The sequence below is a fragment of the Lathyrus oleraceus genome, chromosome 5 (genome assembly GCF_024323335.1).
Source record: "Lathyrus oleraceus cultivar Zhongwan6 chromosome 5, CAAS_Psat_ZW6_1.0, whole genome shotgun sequence".
In the NCBI taxonomy this organism is placed as follows: Eukaryota; Viridiplantae; Streptophyta; class Magnoliopsida; order Fabales; family Fabaceae; genus Lathyrus; species Lathyrus oleraceus.
In genome coordinates, this window is record NC_066583.1 from 301,216,000 (window position 1) to 301,226,252 (window position 10,253).

Genomic DNA, 10,253 nt, shown 5'->3' on the forward strand with positions numbered 1-10,253 from the left:
CTTCGTTACCTTGACATTGTAACCAAGATGAAATTCATTTCGCGTCCGACATGACATGTGTTATTTCTAGTAGTGTGAACTCTCTTGTTCTGGATCTTCAACGACTTTTTTCCTTCTCTATTTAAGGACCTGAAGACTTGAAGAAAAAAAAACCAATGAACCATTAACATAAAAAGAGTAGTTACTCTGTAAAAACAAAAGCACAAGTTATAACAGGATTTCTTATCTTTGTATATTCTAGAAATCACTAAGTCTTAAAGAGATCTTCTTGAGTTGTATTTTGTATACACCTTTGATTGTATATCAAGTGTATTACCTCAACAATATTTTATTTGTTAGGTAGATTGTTAGAAGTCTCTTACTTAGTTTTTGAGCATTTGAAGTCTATTGCTTGTGTGTGTGAGCATAAAAGTCTCTTGCTTGTGTGCTTAAGTATTGGAAGTCACTTACTTGTATTCTTGAGCATATAAGTTTCTTAGTTTGTGTTTGAGCATCGAAAGTCTCTTACTTGTGTGCTTGAGCAAATTATAATCTTGTGTGATTATAGTAAAAATCTCTTGTAAGTACAAGGGGACTGGATTACTCTCAAGTTGTGAGAGGAATCATAATAACTCTGTGTGTCTCTCTTCTTTCTTACTTTACTTATCTTTTGCCTACCTATAATTGATTTATATTTTACACTTTGTGTTTAGAATATGAAAAGAGCTTTTAAAAGAGAGAAAAATTAACATAATCAACCCTCATTCTTGTATTTGTCCCACCTTCAAAGAATATTATTATTTTCAACTTGACTAGAAATTACTTTGACATATAATTTATATAGGCAAAGTATAACCAATATGCATAAAATTGGGGGTAGTTTTACAAACACATATAATTAACCATTAATATGCAGAATATAGTTCAAAACTAATTAGAACATCTACTAATAATAGTAGGTCAATTTTGCGAGATATAACACTAAAATGACCAACATGTAAAGCCTTTGTGAACACATCTGCCACTTGTTTGGATGAACGAATGAGCATCAAATGAATTAATTTTTCTTGAACTTTGTCACGAACCACGTGACAAACCCTTTCGATATATTTGGTATGCTCATGGAATACGAATTTATTAGCAATGTGAATAATATATCTTTTATCAAAGAAAATTATGATTGGATGTTGGTGTTGAATTCCAAAGTCTTGTAGAAGGAATAGTAGTCATTGTACCTCACATGTGGCATTGGCAAGGGCGCTTTACCCGAACTTAAATGAAGATATTGAAACCACATTATGTTTCTTGCTTTTACAGCATATTATAGAGCTCCCCCAAAATAAATAGAATCAATTGGTAAAACGTCTAGTGTCCTTACAAGATCCCCAATTTGAATCAGTAAAGCATGTCAGTGTATGATTAACGTCGGTCTTGATTAAGAGGACTTGAGCATGTGTTTTTTTAATGAAATGAATAATTCTCAAAGTTGCTTGTAAATGAATATCCTTTACTTGGTAGAGGAATTGGTTTAACCTACACACAAAATAACTATTGTCGGGTCTAGTATGATTTAAATATAGTAGTTTGTCTATTAGACTTCTGAAACAAGTGGAATTGGAAAAAGGTATGGAAATGTATTTGCTGAGGTTGTGGTTGGGATCTAATATTGTTAAGGCCAGTTTGGAACCAAGTAATTCAGTCTCTCGAAGTACATCCAAATTGTATTTCCTTTGGGAAATAGAATTGCCTTGTGATAAGAGAAGAAGTGTGAGAGTCTGTTTGATATGTGTCTGAGTGATCAATGTATTGTAAATGTATAAGATTAATTCTTAAATTACTAAGGAAACTTACACACATACACTTAAAAGTAGTTTTAAACCTCTTTAATTTGCTAAACCACCATAAAACATATTAAGGAACCATCGAGTTGTGGATCTATGTGGTGCAGGTAATCAAGATTAACATATGGAGTTTTGGTGACGACAATGCATGACAATAACCAAAGCATCTTATAACAGAACTCGAGATCAAGTACTTATACGTTCAAATACTATTTATAAAAGTATTGAATCTACTCTGGTGAAAGATGGGAAAGCTCTTCAGGTCATGTTTGCTAGTCTATCTGAGTGAACTAAGTATTGTAAAAGTAAGATAGTAGCTTAAGAGTATTAAGGAAACTTACACACACACTTTAAAATATTTTTCTACTTTAAAAATGATTTTATAAATCAAGACCAAGTGAGTAAAAAAGATATCCAAACTTTTCTTAACCATTTAATCGATTAGAAAGATATGCCAATCGATTGGTATAACTTTTTGATCCATCTAATTAATTAAAGCACTTGTACAATCGATTAGAATTATGATAATCGATTATATAAACAACAAGGAAATCACATTAATGACTTCTAACATCTCTATATCCAAAATTTCCTAATTGGGTTTTACAATCGATTATATTTGAGTTGTCTAATCGATTAGAGCATTTTGCTAGCCGATTAGATAATCAATTCAGCCAATGGATCGTTTCCTTTCTTTGCGTTTCCAACTACTATATAAAAGAAGGGTTTCCTCACTTCATATCACGCCATTTTCCAAAGTTTTCATATTTCTTTGGAATTTATCTCTTTATCTCCTTTTGGAAAATATTTTCTATTCACTTCCAATTGCCTTAATGCTACTGAGTGAAGTTTTAGTAGTGAGGAAGATAATTTTGTAAGTCGTTGTGCAGGTTGTTTATATTCTTAAAGGTGTGATACCTTTAAGAGATTGAGTTTTGTTATTGAGATCAAACATAAATCTATGTTATTGGTTTATTGAGCTTTGTCGCAAAAAGATTTTTCTTGGTTATTGAGATCAGCCATAAATCTATAATTAGTTCGATAGCATAGTTTGGGTAAAAGTTGTCATTTGATTGAGGATAAGTCACTATTTAAGGTTTGTAGGAATAACCTTCAAAAGCTCAAAGTTTATAGTGAAACTCTCAAGAAGACCTCTTTGGGACATGACTAGGTTAACATTCGGCCAAACCTGTATAATCTTTGGTGCAATCTTTCAAGCCCTATCTTTTTATTTATCTTCAATTTACCTTCATTATTTAATTTTCTACTACAATTACTCATATAAAATTACCCGTGAAGGTACTACTGAGGTAAATAGGAAAAGGTTGAGCACATCAACCTATGAGTATGAACTCTTTACAATGAAACTTGAAGAGAACATAAATCAAATGAAAACTTGTTTCTCTCACATCCCGAGTCATATGAGAACTTTGGGGAAAACATTCTCAAATGAGGAATTAGTCATAAAAATTCTTATATGCTTAAACCATAGTTGGTAACCTAAATTCCTTTTGATTTGTGAATCTAAGGATCTAATGACTATGGACACACACACTTTTTTTGACAAATTGCAGGAACATGAAATAGAATTTAAAAGACTTGACGTAGACGAGGAAGAAGAGAAGAAAAATAAAAGTATAGCACTTAAAGCTGAACAATCCAACTCAGACGATGACATGGCTCTTATAGTAAAAAGTTTCAAGAGATTTATGAAGAAGGAGAAAGAGCAAGCAGAATAACAAGAAAAAATAAAGAAAAAACATTCACTCCAATATGTTACAACTGCGGAAAGAAATGACACATCAAACCATATTGTCCTTTATTCAAAAAGATAAATAAAAAATTCAAAAAGAATCAGAAAAAGAAGAAAACTTATGTTGCATGGGAAGACAATGAAATAGAATCCTCTGATGATGATGATTAAAAAACCAATGTATGTATGATGACAAAACATCAAGATGGTGACGTAACCTCTCAATTTTCATATCATGACTTATTTAGATTATGCAAGAAATTATAAAAAAACAATAAACTAGAGCAAATCATTTCTACATCCAAGGAAATTATATCCTCTCTCGATACTTAAAACAAGACTTAGAAAAATAAATAGAACGTATTAATGAGAAGGAAGAAAATTTTAATTAAAACCCTTCCACCTCAATTGAAGAACCTGACATGTGTAATAATTGCAACAACTTACAAAATGAAGTTTGTGATCTTCAGAAAACACTTGTCAAATTCCCCAAGGGGAGAGATAACCTAGAAGTAGTGTTAGGAAATCAAAGAGAATCATACAATAAAGAAAGATTAGGGTATGAACCAAAAAACAATAGCAAGTACTTGAAGAACATATGTAAAACTTAGACCGCATCTCACTTCAATAAAAAAGGCCACGTAGCCATGTTCTGCTTTAGAAGGAAAAGCCATGAAAGCAAAGAATGACATTTTCCCTCATACTTCTATAGGAAACACAGTGTACACAAAGGAAAAATGTCATATAGCTCTGAAAATGCATATGTATTTAAAACAAGAAAGAAATTGTTTATGAAACTAACAAACAAGGACCCCATATGATATGGGTACCTAAAGTTAAGAGCTAACATTTTCTCTGCAGGAATTCTTTATAGCCTTAAACACCTAACAATATCTTGATAGCAGTTGTTCAAAGCATATGACAGGTGACAAAACCTTATTCTCCATCTTTTTTCCCAAAGAAGAAGGATTGATCTCATATGGAGATGATAATAAGGGGAAAATACTAGGTTTTGGCACCATCAATAAGTTCCTAAATCCAAAGATTGGGGAATTTCTCTTGTTAAAAGGACTTAAGCATAATTTGCTCAGCATTAATCAACTATGTGACAAAGGTAACAATGTAACATTTGATTCTTCTAGTTGCAGGGTTATAAAATCAAAATTAAACTAAACTTTATTTACTAGCTCAAGAAGTGGAAATACCTACACAGTAAAATTAAGCAATATCCCTTCAAATGATGTATGTCTCTGAAGTAATGGAGATGAATCTTGGCTATGTCATAGGAGAATAACACACATCCACATGGACCACTTAAATAAGTTGGTTCAAGAAGATTTGGTAGACGGACTGCCAAACTTACATTTTGAAAAGAACAATGTATGTGATGTATAAAAGGGGAAGTAAGTAAGGGCCTCTTTTAAATTTAAAAATATAGTTTCTACTGATCGTCCCTTACAACTGCATCATATGGATCTTTTTGGCCCATCTAGAAACGTAACTTTAGGTGGAAACGTCTACTCTCTTGTCATTGAGGATGACTACTCTCGATATTCCTGGATAAAACTCATATTTCCAAAAAAAATAAGCGTTTGCTGCCTTTTGAAAACTAGCCAAGGTTATCCTGAATGAAAAAGGAGCAAGCATTGAATCTATAAGAACCGATCATGGTGTAAAATTCCAAAATAGGGACTTCAAAATATTTTGCAACGAGAATAGTATTCATAAAACCTTTTCCACTCCACGAAATCCCAACAAAATGGAGTAGTGGAAAGGAGAAAAATAGATCTTTGGTAAAGTTTGCAAGGACAAGGCTCAATGAGACCAATCTTCCTAAATTTCTCTGAGCTGATGTTGTAAATACCGCTTGCTATGGAATTAAATTATGTCTTGACATGACCAATTATAAAGCTTACGATGTAACACCCTACTTCCCAACTCGATAATTTAATAAATAAATCACAAATAATCACCAAGCAAGATGTTACTCGCAACCATAAAACCAATTTGAAACACATAATGAAGAAACACAAATCGTTTAATAAGAAGCATAATTACAAAAATAATTGGCATAAAAGCCTCAACAACATTATTAATTTGAAAAGGAAGTTCATCGCAAAAATAAAATCAAAACATAAAGAGACACAACAAAAAAATAGGACAACTTGTTCTCTTTATGTTACGTATCAGAGTGACTCCAACTATAGACCCGAATGACTAGTAGCTAAAGAGGCACAACAACCTCCTCAGCCTCAAGCTCCTACTCAGATACCTAATTATTCGTACTCCAGAGAAGCACAAACACAAGAACACAAAAAACGGGTGAGAATACATTCAAATAATAAATGGTGTATAAAAATTCAGGATATATTCACACATTTATTCAATCATCCACATACTCATAAAACACCCAACATCTTGTATTCACATCTCACCCACATCACAAACATCAAATCACAAATCATGCAATATAATGTAATAATGACTCGACTCGTGCTCGTCACAGTCCCCACTCTGAACCGGACTCACGACTCGTGCTTGCCACAATTCCCACTATGAACCAGACTCACGACTCGTGCTTGTCACAGTCTCTACTCTGAATCGGACTCATAACTCAACTCTACAGTACTGACTCAATGTCTAGTTCTTCATATGAACCAGGTCCCAATCTTTGTGAACCCTGAGCCCCCACTCTGAGCCCTAAGTCCCTACCCAAGGCTTAGGACAAGTCACTAGTCCACACTCTAAACTAGTGAACACGCCTCTTTCTCAATAATGAGACATATGATGAATGTCATACAAAATGTAGTATTATACCACTCTGACTATACATAACTCTCAACAACAATATATACAAAACAACCCTACTTTGACTGTAATAAATTTATTTTCAATGGTTTAAGAAATAAATCATATCTCATATCACACATCTCATCAACAAAACTCAGTATCACATCATACTTTCACTTTTATCACACAAAACATAATTACACATAACTCTTATATATGTATAATGTTACATAATTAATTTTATAAATTAATTAATGCATACTCATCATAAAACACCAAACAACAGCCAATCTCTGACCACCCAGTAAAACAACTCTCATATCCAAACTCAGGAAGTCATAACACACCTTCTGACTCGATGATGGGTAACCCATCACCAAGATGACGCTTGTCATCCATCCCAGAACCTACCACATCATACTATCACGACCTGGGAAGACTGCGCTTTCCTGGAGGTCATGATAACCTCCCCATCATTTGGCTGACGACGGTCATCGCTTTCACAGAGCATGACGCCCATGACATCATATGGGTAACGTCTGTTACCCTTGTAACAATAGCAAAATACATACTGTTATGGCAGAACAAGCGAAATCCATTCTAAACCACCCAAAAATACCTCTAAATAATCTAGAAACAATACCCACATGATTATAACACCATAGCATGTTGGTTTCTATTAATCTAACATGTTACTACATGGATTCAACCATAAAAATCAGAATTTAATCATGTTCCAAGAACCCAATTTCACATCCAAATTTATGGTTATAAACACATAGCATATGCAATAATTACATCAATTACAATACACAAATTTACAAGTAATTCATGCCATGAAAACAAAATCTCAATCTTATTAATCATCAAACAACACAAATCATCAAAAGGATAAAATCATGTTGGAGGTTAAGGGAAACCTCCCTACACTTTCATGAATTAAACACCAATAAATGAAGAATCCCCCCGCCCCACTACTACGGAAAACACATATAATGACGGTTGCGAAACACGTATAATGACAGTTGCATGTCCGTTGTTAGGTAGTGTGTGGTTGTATGTATGGTGGTTTCCACAATGGGAAATAGAACATAGTTATAAGTTAGGTAGCATGCTACTTTTAACATCAGTTTATTCAATCAACTGTTGTGAAATAATTTATAGGTCCTTGGTTTGAATACTAGCCTCGCCATTCTTACCTTTTATTATTCTGGATAGCGCGCTCTACTTATAACAACGGTTAGGTTAAAAATCATTGTGATATAATTTTTTATATATACATATTTTTCAATGTTACAGTATTAAAAAAAATTTAACCTGGATATTTCTGAATCATATCATACTAGAAACAACAATACAATCATTTTTGAATTGAATTAGACCAAAAATTGGATTACATCAATGACACAATTTCATTAGGAACCAAAAATTGTATATTACATTAAAAAAAGGTACAAAACAACCTACAATATACATATCATTACAACAAATAATACTATCTTGTTGTCTTGTCTCTTGGTCACTTGACTTTAAACACCTATAATTTCAAATAAAAATAGTTATTAGAAAATAACATCATTAGTAATTATAACATACAATAAATTATGAATAAGGAATATAAAATACTTAATTTTTAATTTTCTCATATGCCTTCTTGATGATTGTTACGAATATCATGTACATCATCTTTATCAACTTCTTCATATGAATTAGGCACTTGTGTTGCATAAGAAGGAGTGCAAGGAATATCAAAACTTTCATCATAACTAGGAGAAATGTCTTTTCCTTTGAGAACAACTGACCATCTCCTAGAAAAGTCTACAGTGTCTGTCACATAAAAAACTTGTTTTGCTTGAGTAGCCATGATGAACAGTTCGGTGTTATAAGTTTCCTTGCCAAGGTCACCCCGTGTGAATTCTGACTCATCAGTTTGTACACCAATGTTATTGGGAACCCACTTTCATTTAAATAAAGGCACTTTGAAAGTAACATAATCAGTCTCCAAAATCTCCTTAATGAAACCATAGAATACAGTGGTTGCCAAAATAGGATTCTTATCTTTCGAACTAGAGAAATACATGGATTCGGCCTCAACCATAACCCCACTATTTTGTATTGTACTACGATCATATTTTTCTTTTCTATAAAAGGATTAATTAGAAATTCCGTATGTCATTCAAGTTATCACAATAAATTTTGGCATGTACGATAACCATTTAATTGTCTTGGATGCACAATCATTATTAGGAATCCTCAAATTAAACCAACTTATGAATTCCTTGTTATGTCATGTCAACAACAACTTGTCATTCATTCAGGGATATTTTTTCTGTATAAATTCTTTGTGAATAGATATGTAAGGTTCGACTACACTAAGATTATTCAATATATAAAAACGTGTTTGAAGTACTACATCCTGACCCATTAACTTAACATTTAAACCTTGAGTACCTCTACCTTAAAATTTGTCAGCATGACGAGACTTTGAAGTTCCAATAGACTATATTTCTGACAAATAGTTTGAACAAAACTCAAGTGCTTCTTCTGTGATGTACCTTTCAACGATCGAAGCTTCCAGTCGACGATAATTCTTTGTATATACCTTAAATATATTCATGTATCACTCTATAGGATACATCCATCTTAAATAAACTGGACCATAAGATCTGATTTCTCTTACTAGATGAATAATAAGTCAACCATAATGTCAAAAAATGATGGAGGAAAATACATCTCCAATTGACACAATATTATTGTAGCCTCATCTTCTAATTCATCTAATTTTTTGAAACCAAGAATTTTATTACATATATCATTGAAGAATAAGCATAACCTAGTTATAGTTACTCTTACATTTTTTGGAAGGATGCCATGGATAGCCATTGGTAGAAGTTGTTACATCAAGACATGACAATCATGAGATTTTAAGGAAATTAACTTTAGATCTCTCACTGATACAAGTTTCTTGATATTTGAAGAGTAACCTTGGGGAACTTTGATATCATGCAAACACTCGCAACAAATTTTCTTTACCTTTTTAGATAGAGTGTGACATGCCGGAGGAAAATAAGATCTTTTTCCTTTATCTTCTAGAGCCAACTGTTGTCGTATACTCTCCACCATATCTAAATGGGAACTCTTATTATCTTTAGTCTTGTCTGGAATGTTTAAAATTGTTCCTATCAAACTATCACACACATTTTTCTCCACATGCATCACATCAAGACAAGGCCTTACATCAAGTCTAGACCAATATGGAAGATTAAAGAACATCGGTCTCGTTTTCCAAATATTTCTCTCAACGGGACCATTTTTTTTCTTTCCAGAGACAACATTAATGTGTTCTTGTCGTTGTTAAACTTCATCTCCAACTAAAGGGTTAGGAGCGCTTTTAAACTCCCGCTCTCCATTAAAATCCCTCTACAATCTACGATAAGGATGAATGGGTTTTAGAAATTTCTAATGCCTAAGGTAAACGACCTTTTTTACAAACTCAAGCTAGTGAAAACAGGTATCAGATTTACATATAGGACACGCTTTATGTTCTTTGACACTATATCCAGCCAAATTACCATATGCTAGAAATTCATTGATTGTGTAAAATAACTTGCACGCATCTTAAACTTTTCACCAGATTATGCATCAGCAACGTCAACACCTATATCCCACAAAAGTTTTAAATCCTCAATTAATGGACTTAGCTAAACATCTATGTCATTTCCAGGTTGTCTTGGTCCATAAATCATCATACTTAACATCATAAACATGCACTTCATGCACAACCAAGAAGATGGGTTGCAAATCGTGAGATGAACAGGCCACGAAGAATGGTTAGTGATCAAATTACCAAAGGGGTTCATTCCATCTGTGGCAAGCCCAAGCCTAAGATT